At 36.4% G+C, this 23,749-nt stretch overlaps 1 pseudogene; it reads left to right on the top strand.

The window, feature by feature from the left end:
- Positions 1 to 329: 329 nt before the first annotated feature.
- Positions 330 to 23,749, top strand: LOC101707404 (uncharacterized; annotated as a pseudogene).

Genomic DNA, 23,749 nt, shown 5'->3' with positions numbered 1-23,749 from the left:
CTTATTTGGGTTTGGTTTCAGAGATTTCCTTTTTAAGTGTATAGACAGTTCAGAAGTTGTTTTGGCCTCTGTTTGTGGGGAAACCCACATAGTAATTCCGCTTCGTGAGAGAACAGGAGAGGCTCTGGGACTCCTCGATGTTAACATTGGCCACACCAGAATGTTGTTATACCAAGAATATAAAGATCTGCAGAAAATGATGAAGATGATCCATGCAGCCTGCTCTGAAATACTAGGTGAATTCTCTGGAGAGATGAAGAAAAACATTATCTTAGAGATTGAAAAAGCAGGAGAAGTCCAGAGGGCAGGCATTCCCTTTTTTCCGAATCATGCTGCAGGAGCTGCGGGAATGTCTCCAACTACTCAGTTCCATGGACTTTGTGTCACTGTTACTCTATGAACATAAACCTCAAGCAGAACCAAAGTCTCCTCAAGACAGCAAGTCCCAGGAGTTCGAAGCCTATGTAAACCTGGTACATGACATCCTGAATGGAGTTATCCTATTCTTTCATCCAGAGTTGGAATTTTTGGATGACTTGGAAAATTGGGATAAGTGTAAATTTGCACGTTTTTTAGCCACTCTTTTTGTTGAATAGCAACCTATGCAAATTCACATGTATAAATTATAATGTTACAATTCATAAGTGTACAAAAGAAAGAATCTTCACATAAAAAAAGAAAAAATTATTAAAGAGAAATTGATAACTATGAATTCATTACATTAAAAATATTTGTCAAATAGTTCTAATCTAGAATGATATAATTGTACTTCAATGAATGAAAAAGAATAAATTTTGATCTAGTTATATGATAAAATACTACTAGGCAAAAGGGAGTAAGTTACTAATATTTAAAAATGGGGCCAGGGATTTAGCTCAGTGGTTTCTTCACCTGCTGTGCAAGCTCAAGCACCTGAGTTCAATCCCTGGTACCAAAAAAAAGAAAAAAAAAAAAAGAATCTAAATTGTTGTACTAACTGCATCAAAGCCTACACAAAAGACTACATATTCTGTTGTTACATTGGACAAAAATTTTAAAAGAGGAAAGTACACTGATAGAAAGTGGAGGGAGGAGTGGTTTCCCGAGGCTGCAGTGTGTGAAGACACCAAAGGGAATCCTTTATGTGTTGGAATTATTAAATCTTGGCAGTAGAAGTTGCATAACTGTATATGTTTGTCAAACTCATTGATCTAGATATATAAAATAAGGAGTTATATTTGATATAAATTAGATCTTGAAAAGGTTAATTTGAAAATGTATAAGTTATGACAAATTATACAAACACATGCATATTAGAAAAATTCCAGAAGAATTGACACTAAACCATTAATTATGATAATCTCTGTACCACATGTATATTTTTAGAAACTAATTAGATTAAACAAATAAACTTATTTTCTTAGGAAGTTTTTCATAGATATGAATATTCAATACACATTTAAGAATTATTAAAAGGAAACAAAGAAAACATGCTAGTCAAATAGAAAGCAACAATGGAAGAAAAAGATGAACATAAAAAGTAGGACAAACAAAATGCATTTATAATAAATACAAATGGAATTTAATTATTTAATACAGTTTTTCACACAGCACAGAAAGGGGGAAAGTACTTTATAATGGAGAAACACAGCAAATACAACCTCAACCAAGTGATCAAGGTCAACAGCCAAAAAGTTTGTTAACATGATCTGATTAAAAAGATACATTAATTGAGTGTTCTTTCTCCTCAAGTTACATTAACTCAGTGAACACACAAGAAAAAGTCAGACAATTTCCAATAGAGAACCATCAAGCAGAGCATTTGATGATGGTTCTTCTAAGTTTCAAGATAATGCTGTAATGTGTTGTGTTGTACTGGATGCCTCTCCAAATTCTGAATGGCAGTATTTTATTTCTCACACAAAATTCTTCTTCTATGCCTCTAACAATCTGTTACTAATATTTCTTTAATACTTCTGTAAATGTTTTTGTAAAATTGACATATAAAATTATATATACACACATAATTTTTCAGAACTGAAGGTTATCTTAGGGTCTTACACATTCTAGACAAGCACTCTATCACTGAGTGAGAACCGTAACCCCAAGTTGTACATATTTAAAGTATATTACATGATATATGACAGACACATGAGTTGTGAAATATGCCACAACCAGGCAAATTAATATAACCATCATCTCACATAGTTATATTTTTGTGCAATAACTATTTAGATCTACTCATTTAGGAAATTTCAGGTATACGATATGGCATTATTAACTATAGTCACTATACTGTACATTAGATCTCCAGAACAAATTCACCCTTTATCTGAAACTTTGACCCTGTAAACAACAATCCTCCATTTCCCATGTCCTAGCTCTTGGCAATCACTATTCTATTTTCTTCTTTGAAGAGTTCAACTCTTTTCAATTCACATATTCATGATATCATGTAGTATTTGTCTTTCTATGTCTGGTTTATTGAATTTATGATTTATAATTGACTAGGTTAATCAAAGTTGTGGAAAATGATGAAATTTCCATCTTTTTAAAGTCATATTAATAATCCATTTTCTATCTGTCAAATTTATGTGTGATATATAGAGATATATATTTTCTATACTTTACATATACAATGCATATCATATATACATATAGTTTCAGGTGCTACTTTTCAGTCTTTTATCTGTTTTTAGTAGATTTTTTATATAGTGTGAGGTAAAGATCCAATTCTTATTCTTCTCCATTTTATACAACACTAATTTTGAAAAGGCCATCCTTTCTATGGCTAATGCTCAGTGTAAAATACATAAATAAGTAGAAAAATAGATAGCTATATTTTTTATTTTTTGTGACATGCCAGTCATTGGAATATGATCACATTAAGTTCTCATTGCAAAAAAAAATCTTCATTGTAATGTAGGAGTTATGCACTTTTATATTCCTATTTGAAAAAAGAGATACTCAGATTTATTTTAAATAAGTAATTTCTCTACAAATGACAGGTGGTAGACTGAGTTTGAATGTAGTCTACAACTCTGTTTCTGTGCTTTGACACAATGGAGTACCACTTCTGTTGGATGGGTGGGAACGAACCCAACAATCAATTTGGAAAGGAGAAAGAGAGAGGAAAAGAGAGTAATAGTCACAGAGAAAAAAAAACAGTCCTCTTTTGACTGAGCTAAAGTACTTCTTTTTAATTTCAAAGGCTTTTATCTATTCAATGTTCTATGACTATAAGGCTGCCCCCACCTTGTCTCTTGGTAAATCTTTTCAACGACTATTTCTGTTGGGAGCGAACTCTCAACTCCCAGGCTCTTCTTCTCTTTTAATATCATAACACACTGAAATTTTCTTCCAACTTAGCTCTATATGAACTATTTATAGAACTAGTTTTTCAGCCTATTCCATGTAACTACCTCAATATAATTGTCTGTTACTGGATTATTTAAGGTTCTTATATCCTCTTGGTCCAGGATTGCCAATTCATATGCATCTAGGAATTTATCCATTTGCTCTAGATTATCCAATGAATTGGACCAGACACTTTCAAAGTAGTTGCTAATAGTCTTCTGGATTTCACCAGCATCAATTGTGATTTCACATTTGTGTTTCTAATTCCATCGATATGGGTCTTTTCATCTTTTGGTAGAATTGGCTAAGGGCTCATTTATTTTGTTTATTTCTTTGAAGAACTATGTCTCCCATTCATTGGTTATTTGTATTGTTGTTTTATTCTGAATTTCATTATTTTCCACTCTAGTCTTTATAATTTCCTTTCTTCCACTTTCTTTGGACTTGAATTGTTCTTATTTTTCAATGAACTTGAGGTACATTATTAGGTTATTTATTTGAGCTTGCTCTGTTTTTTCTGCTGTTCACATTCATAGCTATAAACTTTCTTAAGACTGCTTTCATTTTGTCCCATAATTTCTGGTATGTTGTAGTGGCATTGTCAATTGATACTAGAAAAAACCCAGAGTATTTAAATAATTATTAAGATCACAGAACAAAAAACTTTATCTGTTCTGAAACCACATTTGCGTGATACAGTATGTATATGCTTTAATAGAATTGTTTATTTTGCATTCTTTTTAAAAATGGAAAAATATTCCCTAATACTGGCCTTAAACATGTTTATTTAGTTTTGCTTAGACAAATGAATTTCCAACTTAAGTGCAGAGAATAAACAATATAAAATTGCATTGTTTTGCAGTTCACTGCCGGTTATATTACAAAGTGAATTCACTGGAAAAGAGGATAGGAAACAAAGTGATTGAAGGAAAAAGGTTAAAGAAAATAGTCAAAATTGAGTCATTATATTTTTGCTTCTTGAGAACTGTGATGTCCTTGGCAACTCAATTTGATGATGCAAATTATTTTGCAAATATGTCTACCATGGGAGACTTCCAAAATCCTGTAAGGTAGATCTTAGAAACCACAGTGATCCAGTGTTCACAATTTCAGCCTTCTATCTCCAGCCTCTTTTTACTTCAGGTCCCTTGAGGATGATGGCTATGATAACATTCCTTAATGTGAGCCAAAGGCCCAAGATATCAGTTAGAAAAATTTTGTTAATTTGTTCTAAATTACATGTCTCTGATGGTCTAGTTTAAATTGGGGTATACTACATTTTTCTTTTTTTGTTTTGTTTTGTTTTTTCGGTGCTATGGATGGAACCCAGGGTCTTACACATGTTTGGAAAGCTCTTTAACATTGAGCTATGCCCCCAGCCCATACTACATGCTTCAATCACATACAGAAAGTAGTAAGATATCTAGATAAGCGATTGTCAATGCTGACCCATGACTGAAACCAGTCAATGAGGAGTTTTCCAGTGTCCTCAACTTCTGACTTCTCTGCAGTAGTAATCAGTATCTGTAGTCTGTAACCTCATTATAAACAGCCATCTGGGTGGCTTGGAGTAATCGTCAGCCTCCTTCCCACAGCTCTTACCATTCCATCTGTTACTCAATCCATTCTCTGGACTCTGATCATTTTATTTTCATCCTTTCATTGAAAAATCAGGAATATTGGCAAGTACTAGAAGCTAGATACTATTTTCCTAAAAGTACTACAGTTTTCCCAAATAATACAACATAGGTCAGGTGACTCCATTTTTCTCCATATTACTGTGCAACATAGACTTGCTTCTGATACAGTGAAGTCAGAGAGAAAGATGTGTATGGAAGTTTACTGGAAAAATAACTGAGAGAAATCAAGAGGTTGAGCTGCAGTGAATTTGCAACAGCATTCTGAATAGACTCATAGGAACGTGCAACCTGTATCCAGGCAAAGGAGTGGGACATTGCGACTCCTATATTAACCTGTCAGCACATATGATCTGCCTCTGGAGAGGCAGAACTTGCAAAACTTGCAAAACTTGCATGAGGCTGCTACTTCATGCAGGTCTCAAATAGGAGCACAGTTAGGAGCCATCAATAGCTCCTACTGCCCCTAACGTAAGGAATGACTTTGTTGTTCTTGAAGGAGAATGAGCAACACCACAACAGTCTCTTGAATATGTTATTAAATAAGATACACTGTTTCTCTGGATACTTTTTATCTTCTCTGTGTATTAAGTAAGAAAAGAATTATGTGATATGATGCAAAATAAAATTGCTGCAACTTCCTTTTGTGGTACTGGGGATTGAACTTAGGGCCTGCCCTCTGAACTGTGCCCCTAGTCCCTTTTAGTCATTATTTTGGAACAGTCTTGCTAAGTTGCTAAATTTCTCAGGCTGGACATCAACTTCTGATCCTTCTACTGCAGCCTACTAGAATGCTGGGATTACAGGCATGTGCCAAAATTCTCAGCTTGTTGTAACTTTTTAATTTTGAAAATAAACATTAATGAGAAAGAAAGGAAGAAGAAACATTAACAAAAGTTATTTTCCTGTTAAAGATGTTACTTTATTTTGAAAATTTTTTGTATATATTCTTTTGATGTTAAAGTTACATCTTTAATGTTTAATAAGGTTTTAAATATCATTTTGGGTAATTTTTTAAAATGACAACGTTTTGTACATGTTCAACTTCCTACTGCCCGCTTGGTTGTCCCATGGCATCTCAAACTCAATATGTATAAACCTTTACCATCACCTTTCCTCATTAAATCTGTTTTTATTACATCACTCTTTATGGAGGTTGGGGGAATAAAGAGATGTTTGACAATGGAAACTTCATCTGCACCTACCATAACCAAAGAAAATAAACATATGATTTGTTTTAGATACTTTTGTCTACTCTCCTGTCTGAATCCAAAAAGTACCTAATTCCTCTCAATTCTACTTAAGCAAATTAAACTAATCAATTCTTATGATACTGCTGTTTTTACTTCATTAGATTTTTTAGATTTTTCTCCACTGTACTATTGCTCAAATCATCCTTCCCAGTGTTACAGCATTAATAAGTATTTCCCTTCATAATAGGCTTGATGCTTTTAAAAATCAGACATAATGGTGACAACTTAGAGTTTCATTTTACATGGCTTCTCTTCCTGATTAAGGACAGGTCATCCAAAAGTATTCAAGATCTTCATGAGCACACGTGTCCTTCCCTCTGGGCTTAACTTCCCTCATTCTCCCAAGTATGTCCTAAACCTTCATCCTTACCAGAACTGAAGAAGTGCTCAGACGTAATACAAAGGGACTGTCTTTGCACAAAATATCCCCTCTGCTTGGCACCTCTTCTTCCTCCAGTATCATCCACCTGACTGATTCCTGAACAACCTCCCTGAGCCAGCTCAAGCATCCCTTTTTCGGGGAAGCTTTCCTGGCTCTCAAACAAGCAATTACAATAAAATGTGATGCAAGCTTTGATAAGAGGAAGTTCAGGGCATAATGGAAGGACAGAGGATGGGAATCTAACCAATACTTTGTAGGCTGAGTGGGGTTTAGAGTATGTAAAAATTGAAGTTCTGAAGGATGACAAAGTCACTTTAAGAATAGGTGCTAGGGGAGAGTCCTCCAACAGCAGAAAGCGCAAGAGTAAAGGCCTTGATGGTAGAGATCACAATGCACATGTCAAAGAATTTGAACTTATATTGAAGGCTACTCCTTAAATAGAAGTGTGTGAGGAACTGGTTGAGCCTGGTAATGGTAAAGGCGAATAGTCAGACTGGAGATTGTTTCTATAGCTAAGAGACTAAGAATAGTGATAGAAAAAAATCCATGTTAGGGACTTTTCTGTAAGTATTCCAAAAAAGGAAAGAAAGAAGACAAGAAGGAAGGAAAAGAGAAAGACTGGAGGGAATGAGGAAGAAAGGCAGGAAATAAGGAAGAGAGGGAGGGAGAAAAGAAGAAAGGGAGGTAGGTAGGAAGGAGGGAAGGAAGGAAGGAAGGGGGGGGAGGAAGAGAAAAGGTGAGAGGGAGAGATGGAGGAAAAGAAATTTTGTTCTATGTTTCTTTTCTTTCTCCATTGCTTTGATAAAAACAAATAACCCTTACTTTTACGGGTCCATTGAATCTCCGAAATCTGCCATATACTAATTTTATTTTTGCCAACACATCTTGGAATTTCTTTTATTATTTCTTTTGCAAACAAAACACATCTAATTTGAGCTGGGAGCAAAAGTACAAAGTTCTGTAGTAACACTTTCATCAATGTCTGTTTTCATCAAAATAGGCAAAGACTGTTCTCTGATGTCCCTGCCCCCATTTGCCTTTACTTACCCTGTTTTTCTCTATCTTACCTCTTCACCTTCAAGAATAGAAACTAGTAAAGGTGGAAAAAGTGACAGAATACATTAGTGCTAGAATTTATGCTTGATATCTGTTTGAAACATGAAGAGAAATTGAAGTCTTGCCACACACAGGAGTGATTTTCTTTTAAGACTGATTCAGAAGAAAGCTGAGGCCCTGGCATTAAACAGACTTTCCTGGAGAGTGAAGCGCACTTCTTCTGAAGAGAGTAACTCCCCCACAAATCTTATCATTATCCTCCTCCCAAATTCTGCTCAAATAGTGCTTCTATTCCATGAGCATCTACCTTGTTCTAGTCCTTAAGTACCTGTCTAGCCAGTGATTCCACCTAACAAACCTCGTCCTGAATTTCCTCCAATCTATTTTATTGTAATAGAAGAAGTAAAAATATCTCTATAAACCCAAATAAATTTGAGATATCCTGATATCCTACCTATACATCATAAAAATGTAATTACATTCAGGTGTCCTGAATAAAATTTTTTTAAATATATCTCAGTGTCTACAACCATTTCTACTATTCCTCTTTCCTCTGATTTCTTTCAAATTCATAGGAATCTCTGAGATATCATGTTTCCTTTCTTTTTTTTTTTTTTTTTTTTTTTTTTAGTACCGGGGATCAAACTTGGGTCCTTGTGCTCGTGCAGCAGGGAGCAAAACCACTGAGCTAAATCCCCGGCCCTATGTTTCCTTTCTTTTTGTTTCTTTTTTTTTTTTTTAAATTAGAAGGGAATATAACCCAAAATTGTTTGATTCAGAGAAGACTTTTCTGTATCAGATATGCCCTACATCACAAGTCAAAAGAAAATATATGGATAAGTTCAACAGTCATCAAAGAAAACTTTGTATAAAACTGCTATATATAATTGAAAACATCTCTGAAAGAAAAAAAGAGAAAGGAAGGAAGGAAAAAAATCTAAATGAGACCTGTGAAATCTAGTGTCCAAAATTAACTTCTTGAAAATTATTCTTACAAACTGTCAGAAATACTTTACTTCATCTCATCTGTAAGTGGAACTTTAGGCAACATAGCTCGATACTTTCATCCTTGATTATGATGTAACTCTTGAAAACTTCTTGCAGGACTCTGTAAAATATTCTACTCCTTTTGAACACCAGGTGGCAGTAGATATAGTGTTTATTAGAATAGATTTTTGTAAATATTATCTTGCATTTATTTTTAGTTTTCTTTTCTTATTTTGTGAAAAAAATAGAGAAGGAAAATTTCACAACTTACGTGTCCAAAACAAAAGTATGTACAGAGTACCTAAGGTATGCACTGTGGTAGAATTTATAGTGGGTGCTTCTGAAAGAAATAGTAATAACCCACTGCTGTGAACATAACTTCATGTAGGGTTTTATGCCTTCTATTCAATTTTGTCTCATTTGATCATTTCTCTTAACTAGTATCAAAAGATAGAAATAGCCATTTTGGCAGCACTTCCTGAAAGTGGCTATCATACCAAAAACATGAATGCCTGTTACAGGACATGATTCTATAGCCAGTAACTTTTTTTCACCACTGGGGATTGAGCCTAGGTTTGATTGAGCCAACCTCACTGAGCTATGTGCCCAATCCTTTCCATAAAATGTGTGTTTTGTTTTAAGACAAGGTCTTCCTGCCTTATTTCTACCTCAGCCTCCTAAAGTGCTGGAATTATGCATTTGCTTTACCATGCCTGGTGGTAATAATTTTAATTAAATTATATTTAACTCTGATTTAAAAATCGTACATATTCATGAAAAACAAATGTAAAATGGTAATCTATTGAGATGATCATATGATTTATGTCATTAAATCTGTTAATATGATGTATTACATTTATTGATTTGTATATGTTGAACTATTCTTGCATCCCTGGGATGAATCCTACTTGGTCATGGTGTATATATAATCTTCTTGATGATTTGCTGCATTCTGTTTGACAGTATCATATTGAGGATTTTATGTATATGTTCATTAGAGAGATTTCCCTGTAGTTCTCTTTTTTGGTTGCATCCTTCTCTGGTTTTTGGAATCAGGGTAATACTTGCTTCTAGGAATGAATTTGGAAGTATTGCTTCTCTTTAAATTTCATTGAAGAGTTTGAGAAGTAACAGCATTAGTTCTTCTCTAAATTTCTTGTAGAATGCAGCAGTGAATCCATCAGGACCTTGACTTTTCTTTGTTGGTAGGTTTTTAATTACCTTTTCAGTTTCATTGACTGATATTGGTTTATTTAGAATTTTTATATCTTTTTTATTTAGCTTTGGTAATTTATATGTATTTAGGAATCTGTCCATTTCGGGTTTTTCCATCTTATTAGAATACAGATTCTCAAAATAGGTATTGATGATCATCAGAATTTCTGCAGGATCTGTTGTGATTTCACCCTTTTCATTCCTAATTGCATGGATTTGAGCCTTTTCTTTTTTTGATAAGGCTGGCTAAAGGGTTGTCAATTTTATTTAATCTTTCAAAGAACTGACTCTTCAATTCATTGATTCTTTGTATTGTCTTCTTAGTCTCAACTGAATTAATTTATGCTCTGATCTTTATAATTTCCTCCTTCATACAAGCCTTGGGCTTGACTTGCTCTTCCTTTTCTAGATTTTTGATGTCCAACATTAGGTTGTTTATTTGAAATTGCTCTGTTTTTCTGATATGGGAATTCACTACTCTAAATTTCCCTCATAGAACTGCTTTCATTGCATCCCATGAGTTATGGTATGTTGTATTGAAAACATCATTTAATTGTAGAAAACTAATTTCTTCTTTTATTTCCTCTGTGACTCACTGGTTGTTCAAGAGGGTGTCATTTAATTTCAATGTGTTCATAAAGTTTTGTGGTTTCTTATGCTATTGATTTCAAATTTCATTGCGCTATGGTCTGATAATATGCATGGGATAATTTCAATTCCCCTGCAGTTACTTAAGCATGTTTTATGTACTACTATGTGGTCTATTTTGAAGAACATCCCTTGTGTAGCTAAGAAGAATGTGTATTCTGGTGCTGTGGAGTGGAACTCTGTCTAAACATCTATTAAGTCCATTTGTTCAAAAGTTTAGTTCAGTTCTCATATTTCATCATTGATTCTTTTGTTTAGTTGATCTATTTATCTATTTGTGACAATGGGGTTTTGAGGTCCTTCATTACAATTGAATTAGTGCTTATTTGATTTTTCATGTCTGTTAATATTTGTTTATATAGTTGAGTGAGCGGGTATTTGGTGTAACTTTTTTTTTTTTTTTTTTTTTGGATGCAGGGTCTCCCTATGTAGTTCAGTCTGGCCTCAAACTCATAGCAATCCTCCTGCCTCAGCCTCCTGAGTGCCAGGATTATAGGCATCTGCCACCACACCCAGCTTTGGTACATATATATTTATGATTTTTATCTCTTTACAATCTCTTTATGATTGTTCCCTTTACAATGTAGTGACCTTTTTTCTCTCTTAATCAATCTTGGCTTGAAATCCACTTTGTCTGCAAATAGAATACCTACCCTTTCTTTTTTTTCCAGGTTTCTGTTGCATGGAATATTGTTTTCCATCCTTGGACTTTCAATCCATGATTTCTTTTTTAATTAAATGTATTTCTAGTGGGAGGGGTAGGGGAAAGGAAAGAAGGGAAAAGAAAAAAATATGAGAAAAGGAAAAAAATGGAAACGAAGTCTGTAAATAGGGAAGGGTGAAGTGGGTGAAGGGAGAGTAGGGGAATGGAGAAAAAATAAGAACCAAGATACATCATGTAAAGGTACAAGATCCCAATGATGAATGTAACTGTATTGTATACCTAAAATGTACCAGTAAACTTAATGGGAAAAAATGTATTTCTTGTATGCAACATGTTTTTGGATCTTCCTTCTCAATCCAGTCTGCCAGTCTGTTTCTTTTGATTGGTTACTTGAGACTATTTACTTTACTTACATTGAGACTATTACATTGATGGTTATAATTGATCCATATTGACTTATCCTTGTCTTTTTATTTTCCTCTTGTTGGTTTTCTCCCTCTTCACCTCTCTTGTTAATTACTTGCCTTGCCTGGTAGATTCAGTCTGTTGGAGTTCATGGAGTTGTAGTCCTTGTTATCTCTTTCTAGAATGCCCTTCAGAATATTTTGAAGTGCTGATTTGGTGGTCATGAATTTATTCAGGGGTTCTCTGTCATTTAAGTGGCTTATTTCTCCATATATTTTGAAAGATTTTTTTTTCTGGGGGGTCCAGTAATCTGGGTTCAACATTGTTTTCTTTTAGGGCTTGAAATATTTTCTTTTTGGTACTCAGAATTGAACTCGGGACCTTGCACTTCCAGGCAGACGCAGTGCCACTAAGCTAAATCCCCGGCCCTCGGGCTTGAAATATTTTACTCTAAACACTCTGACTTGAGGGTTTGTGTTGAGAAATCTGCTATGATTTTGATGGGTTTCCTTTATAGGTAATTTTCTTTTCCTTTTCTCTAACAGCTTTTAATATTCTGTTTTTGTGTTGAATTTCTGGAATGTTGATTATTATATGCCTTGAAGTAGATTTTTTTTTATCATGGTAAATTGGAGTTCTATATGCCTCACTTATTTGTATATCAAATTCTTTTTTCATGCTTCTGAAGTTTTCTGCCATTACTTCTGTGAACAGATTTTTTTTAATATCATTTGTGCTGTCTCCTGCTTTTTCATTGACTCCTATCAATCTTGTTATTCTCCTTTGCATCATCTAGTAGCTGTTGGATTGATTTTTCTCATGGTCCCTTGCTATTTTTAAGAAATCTTTCTTTTCATGATCACTAACTGCAATCCTGTCTTCTATATCTGATATTCTGTCCACACATTGGCTCACTCTGATGCATATACTTTCAATGGAATTTTTAATCTTCTGGATATTTTTTTCAATATGATTCATATATAGTATTTCTTTCCTATGTTGGGCATTCATGATTTCTATCATTTTCCTAAGCCCCTCTATTATTATTTTTTTACCTGTATCTGCTCTAGAATCACTAGCCATGTCATTATATCATGTCAACTATGTTATTATGGTCACCATCTCTGTGGTTGTCTGAGAAACATATTCCTGATTTAATTTTTTCTAGAGCCTCATCCATCTACTTTATTACTTCTATGGTTACAACTTCTAAGAGTCCAGGTGGCTGGCTTTCCAATTGTTTCACCTCATTGCCCCCTGGGTTTGCCTTTGGGAGGCTGGAAGTCTGGGGGTTGCATCTTGCTTCTGTGTCTTCTCATTTTCTTTATTTTATTTAATTTAATTCCTGGGTTGATGCTTGTAAATTGCTTATGGCAAACAGTTTTATTGCTAGCATTGAAAACCTAAAGGAAATGACTACTTCTCAGAGATACAGGTGTAGCTGGCTTTTGGGTTTTGAGTCTGTTGCAAGATCCTACTTCTTCAATTTATTGAGGATGAGAAGTTGCTGCCTATTTGGCCTAGACCTTACTTCTTTGACAATGGTCTATACTATTTTTTTCTGATCCTCAGGCAATTTTACTCTTGGCATATTAGGAAGAATAACTTATTAGAACACTTCTGTCACCTCGGCTAAAGTAGTACAATTAGTAATAACAATAGCATCAAATACAGCTTAGAAAATAAAAAAGTTGGGTAACTATTAATTTGCCACCTTTAACCATATGAACTAGATTTGTGATTATATAACAAAATCTAAAAAACCCAGAAAATTGTATACAATAAATATGCCCTCAATATGGTGATTTTATACTCATGGGGGGGGGGAGGTGTTGGGGGAAAATAGAGAAACAGAAAAAGAAGAGATTAGAAGCAAGGCTAAAGGATAAAGGAAGATTATCCAAGTTTTGTGAAACTGGTGAAGAAGATAGGAGTCAAGAAAGAAGGAAGAAATAAAAATAAGAACAGAATAATAATAACAAAAACACCCTAGAAACAATGTTCACATTCATATGAAAATAGGAACAAACAATTAAGGATACAAAAGTAGAAAATAAAGGTACACTTCAAGGCATGTCTTTGCTGTCACTGGTAAACTGAGTGAGCACACTGAGCCCAGATACATGTTGATTAATCCTAGCAAGCCAGTTATGGATTTATGGTGGGGTAGTGGATAATCCCCAAAAACTTACAGTGTTAGTTTCACTGAAGTTCAGGCTGGTTTCAGGCTGTGAGCCTGGAACCCAATTTGTTCAGCCTGCAATACTCCATGTGCCTCCCACTAGCTTGAACTCAGCTCCCTGCCACCTTGAACTCAGTTACTTGACTTTCTGCCAACTTGAACTCAGTTCCCCATGACCCTGACAGTAAGAGCTGGTTGATGGAACCAATTATCAGCTGCTCTGAGTTCTAAGCTCAGTTGGGCAACCACTCAATCATCCTCTCCTGGGGGACATCTGAACCCAAATAACACACAGGGCACTGCAGTCCACTGGATCCACTGCTTAATTTCACTGGTGTGTTACTCTGTGGAGGTCTCTGGGGTCACCAGTAGTCACTGTGCATCTTCAAGTTTGAGCTTTCCTTCCCATGCAGAGAATCAGGCCTCAAGGAGAAAGCACTTCTTGCCACTTTCTTCTGCATTGACGTCTTTCTCTTCACTCTCCCTATGGGTTTCAATTCTCACTTCAGATGCTTGGTAGGTCCCAAGGATGCACTTCCCTCTTTCTCGTCTTGCTCATTTTGTTATATTCCAACATCTGGACACCAAATCTCAGTGAGGTTGTTTCTCTGTTGTTCACCATTCTGAGATCTTCCAGGAAACTCTATATTCCTATTTAGAGAAGAGAAAGCTAATATACAGAGAAATCAGAAACTTTGCTCTAAGACACAGTAGTAACTGGTAAGTTAGCAAACAGCTTTGCTGCTCTAGCACCATATTATGAGGTGCTTAATTTCTCTATCATATTTGACTTAAGTCATCAGGTTTATTTTTGAACAAACTACAAAGAGATTGATTCATTTTGTTCTTCTACATGAACCAAATTATATTTTCAATCTATAAGTATGTCCTGGCCACATTTTTCTAAATGCATAAACTTCTTTATGAGACTCAGAATAGCTACTTCCCCATAGGGGTACTGAAGCAAGATGGTTAACACACAGGGTCTAGAGTCAAGGTATTTAAGTTGACACCTTGGATGTTGCATATATTAACTGTGTATCCTTGGGCATGTTGTCCAATCTCTCACATTCTAGTAATCTTGCCTGAAAACAGAAGGGAACTATAATAAGATTACTTATCTCTAACAACTATGGTAATATTACTTACCTCTAAGACTAATGGGTTAAATAATATTATTTATATAATACCCAGTATTATTAAATAAACATTACAGGCTGTTTTATTTTGCATAAATCTCCTGCAAAGGTTAAAAATAAAATTAAAATTATACACAGTAAAATTTCATATCACCACGTTGAAACTAGGCTATTTATATGACCTTCCAAAAAACAGAATTTGAGAAAAACCAGCCAAATTTCCCAAGCAGACCAGGTTCAAATGTCATGGTAATTAAGCTCCTACAGCCTTAATCCTTACATATAAAAGACTTCATTTAATATTAAGTAATTGTAAAACTAGACCTATATCTCTCACCATGCACTAAACTAAAATCAAAATGGATTAAAGATCTAAATATTAAAATAGAAACTCTGAACCAGTTGGAACAGAGGTTAGGTAGAACCCTTGAAGACATCGGTGTAGGAAAAGATTTTATGAACAAAACCTCAGTTGCCCAGGAACTAGCACAAACAATCAACAAATGGGATCTCTTCTTATTAAAAAGCTTCTGCACAGCAAGAGAAACCACCAGCAGGGTGAAGAGACACCCCACAATGTGGGAAAACATCTTCACCTGCTCTTCCTCAGACAAAGGTCTACTATCTCGAATCTATAAAGAACTTAAAAAGATCAGACCTCCCAAATTTAAAGACCCAATCCAAAAATGGGCATCTGAAATGAACAGACATTTCTCACACAAACAAGTAGAAATAGCAAATAAATACATGAAAAAATGTTCAACATCACTGGTCATTCGAGAGATGCAAATTGAAACAATGCTGAGATTTCACTTCACTCCAGAAAGAATGGCTGCTATCATGAAATCAACCAATAACAAATGCTGGCGGGGCTGTAGGGAAAGAGGAACCCTGCTCCACTGCTGGTGGGAGTGTAGACTGGTGCAAGCACTGTGGAAATCAGTATGGAAATACCTCAAAGAACTAGGACTGGAAATCCCATTTGACCCCGCTATTCCACTGCTGGGGATCTTCCCCAAAGAATTAAAAGAATCATACCACAGTGATATATGTGCACCCATGTTCATAGCAGCACAGTTTGTAATAGCTAAAACTTGGAAACAGCCCAAATGCCCATCAACTGGAGACTGGATCAAGAAAATGTGGTGGTTGTTTTATAAAATGGAGTACTACTCAGCCATAAAAAATGAGAAATTAGAGACATTTATAGCTAAGTGGATGCACATTGAGGTGACACTCTTAAGTGAAATAAATAGGACACACATGTGTAAATACCGAATAGTTTCTCTGGTGTGAGAAACTGAAAGTGTAAATAAGAACTAAATGTATAATAGGTAATGTGAAATAGGAAGAAAAGGGGCAAAGGGGAAGGAAGTGGGAGGGCTAGGGGAAAGGATAGAAGGGAATGGGTTTAATATGAGAAAATGGAAAAATAGGAACAAAATTTTTGTAAATAGGGAGGGCTGGAGGGGTTGAAGGGAGGGCTGGGCAAGTGTGAAAAATAAGAACCAAGAGAGACTATGTAAAGGTGCAAATTTCCAATGATGAATGTCATTATATTGTATACCTAAAATGATTAGAATGAATAATCGATAATGTAAAATAGGAAGAAAAGGTCCAAAGGGGTAGGGGTAGTGGGAGGGGCAGGGGAAAGGGAAGAAGGGAAAGGAAAAATGATGAGAAATGGAAAAAATGGAAATAAAGTCTTTGTAAATAGGGAAGGGTGGAGGGTGTGAAGGGAGGGCTAGGAATGGGGAAAAAATAAGAACCAAGATGCATTATATAAAGGTACAATTCCCAATGAGAAATGCAATTGTGTTGTATACCTACAATGTACCAATAAAAGAATTTAATACAAAAAAAATATTAAGTAATCAGTTATTTTTCTGTACTTCTCTATGTCTTACAATGAAAAGTAATACTGTACCTTTGAAATCATCAATTGGCTTTGGGTTTCTTTTTTTAATGATTCTTTTAGTCCTTTTCTATCTATAAAACAAACTTGCTCTATTCAACTCAATGGAACACTTATTCTTTTTATGAAATGAAGTATTGTCAGACTTTAGATCATTTTGTCCTGGAAACATAAATAATAAGAAAGAGGATGTGTAAACTCCTATCAGGCCTGGAAGATATAAAGTATGGGGATAGTAATATAGGCCTTTTAGATTCCAAAGTCTTGTGATCTGGTTAATTTAATCTTTAACCACATCAATTTAGTTCTGTGTAAATGTACTGATGTCATTAGAGTAGCAAATTACTTGGAAAATTACTTGCTCCTATTTAACACAATTTTTACCTGGAATGTATAACATAAGTGACTGACAATCAATGAACAACCTATGTTATTTTAGTTGATCTATGAAATTGTAAGAACTGGTTTGCTGCATCTCTTTTCTTTTTCTATTTTCAAGTCTATAAACCTGACCCATCAGATGCCACTTCAGAACATTCATTCTAGTTAAGGAGAATTTGATTCCCAGGTGACCATCCTCACTTTGGCTTGAATAAACCCTATGTTCTCATAGTTTATATGCCCCAATTTGCCTAGGTTGGCATTTTTAGGGACCATACATGACCCTAAATGACTCTCCTTACTCCCTGACACCAGCTCCATAACTCTTTCCAGACTCTTCAGCAATTGAACCTATAGTTTTCTTTGTCTCAGCATTTACAGCTGGAGACCAGGGATGAATCCTGTCAGGATCCCAAGACCAGGCTTTATGCAAGCTGTTTCCTGAAGCTTCTCCATGAGAATCAGGCATCAAGTATTCTCTCCTTAGTATCATTTGCATATTGCATTCCACCCTCCTTTGCAAAAGGTTTGGCTCTCAGATGAGAGCAGGATTCTGGTCCTATGTTTGTTGACATATTTATTTAAGTACATGGTTTTGGTTTTGACTGACTCAGCATAAGCACTTTATAATCTGCAATTACTTTTTTGCTTTGTAATGCAGTTCTGCTCTTGAGACCAACCCTCTGATCCCAGAAAAAAACAAACAAACAAAAAACTAAGTCAAATCTAGCTCCAAAGAAAAAAAAGTGAGAGTGAGAAAGAGATTGCTCCTTCCACCCAGACAGGATGCACTAGACAATTAGTCTTAAGTTAGTGGAATTGTGGGGAAGTTGGATCATGACATGCATCTATCTAACTCATGTTGCCTTCTATTAGAAGAATATTTTTAGGAAGCTTTCAGGCCATTTGGGAGGTACACAAAAAGGTGTGTACAAGGCACCTTGGTCATCCTGCTTTGTATAAGTAATTAGGTTGCCAAGATTTGTAAAAGTGCAACATTGACTAAAAAATAATAAGCTAAAGAGTAAAGCTTAGGAATAGTCCCTTGTTATCATCAAACTCACTAGCAAAAACCAAAAATAATTTTAAGAGTTAAATCTATTACTTTCCTGAATTTTTTATTTAAAAAAGCACAATAACTTGTAGCATTATTTCTTTTTTTCTTTTTGTATTAAATTTTTATTTTTATTGATACATAGCTGCAGTACGTAATGATTGCAATATACATTATTCTTCATAGTATTATCATTCAACTTGTCTTCACTACTTTCATATAATAATACATTCTTAGAATGTCAAGTTTTTTGGAGAGAAAATTACTTCAGATTTCTAAAGAAGGTTCCAATTTGAAATTTGTGATATCACATTCATCACTATATCAACATATTTTACTTCAAAGATATCTGATTTTTTAATTCCTTTCCACTTCTATGAAAAAAAGCAGCAAAACAAAGTAGACCCAAACAAAAGAAAGAAAAAACCCCAGCAATACTATCCACTAAATGGAAAAATTTTATTTCATGATAAACCTTAACTAATCACAATTCTCATGATAAATATTTCACTGTAGAACCTTTAAGTAGCAGCCTTGGAATTTAGAATGTGAGGACTTACATAAATAGCTAATCAGCCTTGACGAAGACACCTAAGACCCTGTGATCACAGGGCCCTTGTAGAGCTTTCCTGCCTCTCCTCTGTCTCAGGACCAGCTGCTAAGTCCTTCTGGACTCTTGCTTCACAATCCATAAATATTCATTTCATTGTTTCCTCTTTTTCAAATACTCTACCCTTGTCTGTGATAGTTATCTGATTGTGTCAATTTGAGTGAGAAATGTCCACCTAAATTGCTTCAGCATAGTTCTGGGTGTGGCTGAAGGGATTTACTCCAGAAAACTAATCCTGTGTTGACCAAGCAGGATAACACTGACACACCTCAAGACCCACCCTCACCATTAACTTTTGTCTCTAGGCCTATAAACCAGGCTTAACTCAGAGAAAGCTTGCCAGGGTGAGGAGGTACATAGTGTGACCCATGAGGCGGGTTGCTATTCTCCCAAATAATTTCTTCAGCTCTGATTCCTATAGGCAGAAGCCTGTTGAGCACATGTGGGAATGGATTTTATGGGTGTAGGATAATGGTGGCAAAGACATACATTTGGATCAGGCTGAGTTTGTCATATGGGCCCATTAAGCATGGATTCTAAATTTAATGTTTCAGGTTGTAGATAAAACAATTTTTTAGTAGTTTATTTGGCTGAGCCAGATGTGGTGGTGCATGTCTTTAATCCCAGCACTCAGGAAGCAAAGGCAGGAGGATTGCTACAAGTTGGAGGCCAGTCTGGGCTACATAGTAATTTCAAAGCCAGCCTAAACTGTATAGCAAGGCCCTGTCTCTAAACCCCCCCCCCCAAAAAAGAAAAAAATAAAAGAAATTATTTGCCTATTTGGAAGAAATATGGATCAAAAGATAACCCACTGTGAATGAGTTACAGAGTCTGGATTTTTGGGGTTTACTGTTGATTAGGGAATTCAGAGGGGAAATGGGAATGCTAGAGTGGATTTCTCATGTCAAACCTAATCCACCACAGTAGGATGATCCAGAAAATGTACCTTCACTAATACATTGAGAAAGAGATTCATGAGGGAAGTAGGGGCATCCAGGAAGAGCCCTGCCATTGCTCTTCTCTGTATGCCAAACCTTACAGTGGGGTCCACAGTTATTAAATTGGGAAACTTTAGGGCACTGGATTTAATTGAATTCTACAGTGGTAGGGTCAAGTTGCAGCACTTAATTGCCAAAAACAAAGTGCACGTACTTACTGTAATGGACAACAGAAGCCAAACAATGATCAGAATGGTCTGACACATGTAGACCTATGGTGTTGGCTGATTAGCCACAGTGTTCCCAAAAGTGAAAGAGAGAGGAAGCCTACAAAGTTTTTACTAGATTTATATAATCAAAAAATTTAAGGGCAAATTGACAGAAACCTGTTCAAATCATGGTAACAGGGAATCACAGCCCCTCGACCAGTTCCCAGATTTGAGCCAGTTTACAGACCCAAATCCCCTTGAATGAAGGGGAAACTAGGTCCCCTTGAGGAAGGAACCTAGTGCACCACCAAAAATTTATATGATCACTTTTTCTCCCATCCTTCCCTGAGGGGGACCTAAGGTGTTTCACCAGAGTGACTGTACAGCAGGGAAAGGAAATGATCAGACATTTCAGGGACTCCTGGACACTGGTCCTGAACTAACAATGATTTCAGAGGATCCAAAAACATCACTCTGGCCCTCCAGTAAAATTAGGGCCTCTGGATGTCAGGTAAACAATGAAGTTTAAGCAAAGGTCTGACTCACAGTGAGTGCAACCTGTAGTCATTTCCCTTGTTCCAGAATGCAAAATTGGTAGAATCTTCACATTGGTTCCTTAACTGGTATTGTGAGAGCTACTATGGCTGGAAAGGTCAAATGGAAGCCATTAGAGTTGTCTTTACCTAGTAGAATAGTAAACCAAAACCAATATCACATCCCTGGAAGGATTTCAGAGATTAGTGCCATTACCATGGACTTGAAGGATGAAGTGGTAGTGATTCCCACCACTTTTCTATTTAATTCTCCCATTTGGCCTGTGCAGAAGATTGATGGGTATTGGACAATGACGGTAGATTACAATAAAGTGAATCAAACAGTGACTCCAATTGCAGTTGCTTTACCATATGTGGTTTTCTTGCTTGAGCAGATTAACGAATCTCCTGGCACTTGGTAGGCAGCTATTGATTTGGCAAATGCCTTCTTCTCCATACCTATCCATTAGGCCTTTCTGAAACAATTTTCTTTCAGCTGGAAAGGCCAGCAATACACCTTCACTATCCTACCTCAGGGTTATATTAACTCTCTGGCCCTTTGTCACAACTTAGGTTGCAGAGATCTTCATTGCCTTTCTCTCCCACAAGGTATCACACTGGTCCATTACATTGATGATGTTATGTTGATTGGTGGAAGTGAGCAGGAGGGAGCAACCACTCTACCTTTGTTAGTAAAGGATTTGTCAACCAGAGAATGGGAAATAAATCCAACTAAAATTCAAGGTCATTCTACCTCAGTGAAATTTCTAGGAGTCCAGTGGTGTGGGGCATGTAGAGATATTCCTTCTAAGGTAAAAGATAAGTTGTTGTATCTGGCTCCTCTTACAACCAAAAAAGAGACAAAATGCCTAGCAGGCCCTTTTGGACTTTGGAGGCAACACATTCCTCATTTAGGTGTTTTACTCCAGCTCATTTACTGAGTGAACTGGAAAGCTGCAGTTCTGAGTGGGACTCAGAAGAAAAGGTTCTGCAGCAAGTCGAGGCTGCTGTACAGGCTGCTCTGCGACTGGGGCCATTTGATCTCTCAGATCCAGTGGTACTTAAGATATCAGTGGCAGGTAAGGATGCTGTTTGGAGTCTCTGGCCGGCCTCAATAAGTGAATTGTAATGGAGGGCTTTAGGATTTTGGAGCAAGGCTCTGCCATCATCTAGCGACAACTACTTTCCCTTCGAAAAACAGCTCTTCTCCTCTACTGGGCCTTAGTGAAAACTGTATGCTTGACCATGCAACACCAGGTTATCATGTGATCTGAGTTTCCCATTATGAGCTGGGTATTATCTGCTCCGTCAAGTCATAAAGTTGGATATGCACAGAAACACTCCATCATTAAGTGAAAATGGTACATGCATGATGGATCCAGAGCAGGTTCCAAAGGCATAAGTAAGTTATATGAAGTTTCCCAGATGTCCATGGCTCTTATTCCTGCTATATTGCCTTCTATCTCCCAGCATGCACCTATGGCTTCATATGTACCACATTATCAGCTATCAGAGGAAGAGAAGTCTAGGGCCTGGTTTACTGATGGTTCCACATGTTATGAAGGTACTACCTGCAAGTGGATAGTTGTAGTATTATAGCCCCTTTCCAGAACATCCCTGAAGGACAATGGTGAAGGGAAATCTTCACATTGGGCAGAACTTTGAGCAGTGTACCTGGTAGTACATTTTACCTGGAAGGAAAAATGGTCAGACATGCTACTGTATACTGATTCATCAGCTTTAGACAGTGGTCTGGCTGGGTGGTCAGGAATTTAGAAGTAGCATCACAGGAAAATTGATGAAAAAGATATCTGAGGGAGAGCTATGTGTATAGATATCTCTGTATGGGCAAGGGATTCAAAAATATTTGTATCTCATGTAAATACTCACCAAAAAGTGATCTCAGCAAAAGAGAATTTAAAAATCATGTGTATATGTTAACCCATTCTGTGGATGGCAGTCAACCTCTTTCTTTAGACACTCTGTCATTGTCCAATGGGCTTATGGTGGCAGGGATGGAAGTTATGCATGGGGTCAACAACATGGACACCCACTCACCATGGCTGATCTAGCTACAGCACCTACTGAATGTCCCCTATTCCAGCATCAGAGACCAACACTGAGTCTCCAATATGGCACCATTCCCAGGGCAATCCGTCTGGATGTGGTAGCAGGTTAATTATATTGGAACACTTCTGTCATGGAAATGACAACACTTTGTCCTTACTGGCATAGACACTTATTCTACGTATGGATTTGCCTCCCCCGCATGTAATGTTTTTCCCAAAACCACTACCCATGAACTTACACAATGCCTTATCTATCATCATGGAATTCCACACAGCCTTGCCTCTGATGAAAGAACACATTTTACAGCCAATGAAGTGAGGCAATGGGCTCTTATTTATGAAATTCACTGGTCTTACCATGCTTCTTACCATCTAGAGGAGACTAGATTGGTAGGTGGAATGATCTTTTGAAGACAGCTACAGAACCAGATAGATGCAATAGCTTGTGGGGCTGGGGCAAGGTTCTTCAAAAGGCTATATATGCTTTGAATCATTGTCTAATACATGGTACTGTGTCTCCAAGAGCCAAGATTCATGGGTCCAGGAATCAAGGGGTTCAAGGGGTGAAAGTGGGAATGGTATCATTCACCATTACCCCCAAGGATTCACTCTCAGAATTTTTTCTTCCTGTCCCCACAAACTTATGGTCTGGTCTTTTAGAAGTCTTAGTTCCAGAGTGGGAAATGCTCATGCCAGGAATCTATGGCTTTAACTGGAAGCTAAGACTTCCCCCTAGTCATTTTCGTCTCCTCATGCCTCTGAAAAAATAAGCTAAAAAGGAAGTTACACTGTTGGCAGGGATGATTGACCCAGACTATCAAGGGGAAATTGGACTATTACTCCATATTGGAACAAGGAAAGATATACATACTTGGAGTGCAGGAGATCCCTTAGAGCACCTTTAGGTATTACCATACCGTTAGTAAGGTCACTGGGAAACTAAAACAATCCAATCCAAGGAAGATGACAAATGGTCCAGAACCTTCAGAAATGAAAGCATGGGTGACTCCATTGGGGAAAGAACCAAAACCTGCTGAGGTGCTTGCTGAAGGCCAAGGGAATACAGAATGGGTAGTAGAAGGTGGTTCTAAATAACAGCTATGACCTGTAATCAGTTACAGAAATGAGGATTGTAA

Source organism: Heterocephalus glaber, unplaced genomic scaffold (genome assembly GCF_053883595.1).
Source record: "Heterocephalus glaber isolate CG9 unplaced genomic scaffold, H.glaber_assembly_v1.0 deba00000347, whole genome shotgun sequence".
Lineage (NCBI taxonomy): Eukaryota > Metazoa > Chordata > Mammalia > Rodentia > Bathyergidae > Heterocephalus > Heterocephalus glaber.
Note: the sequence above shows the minus strand (reverse complement) of the source record. Positions and strands in the feature narration are given on the sequence as shown.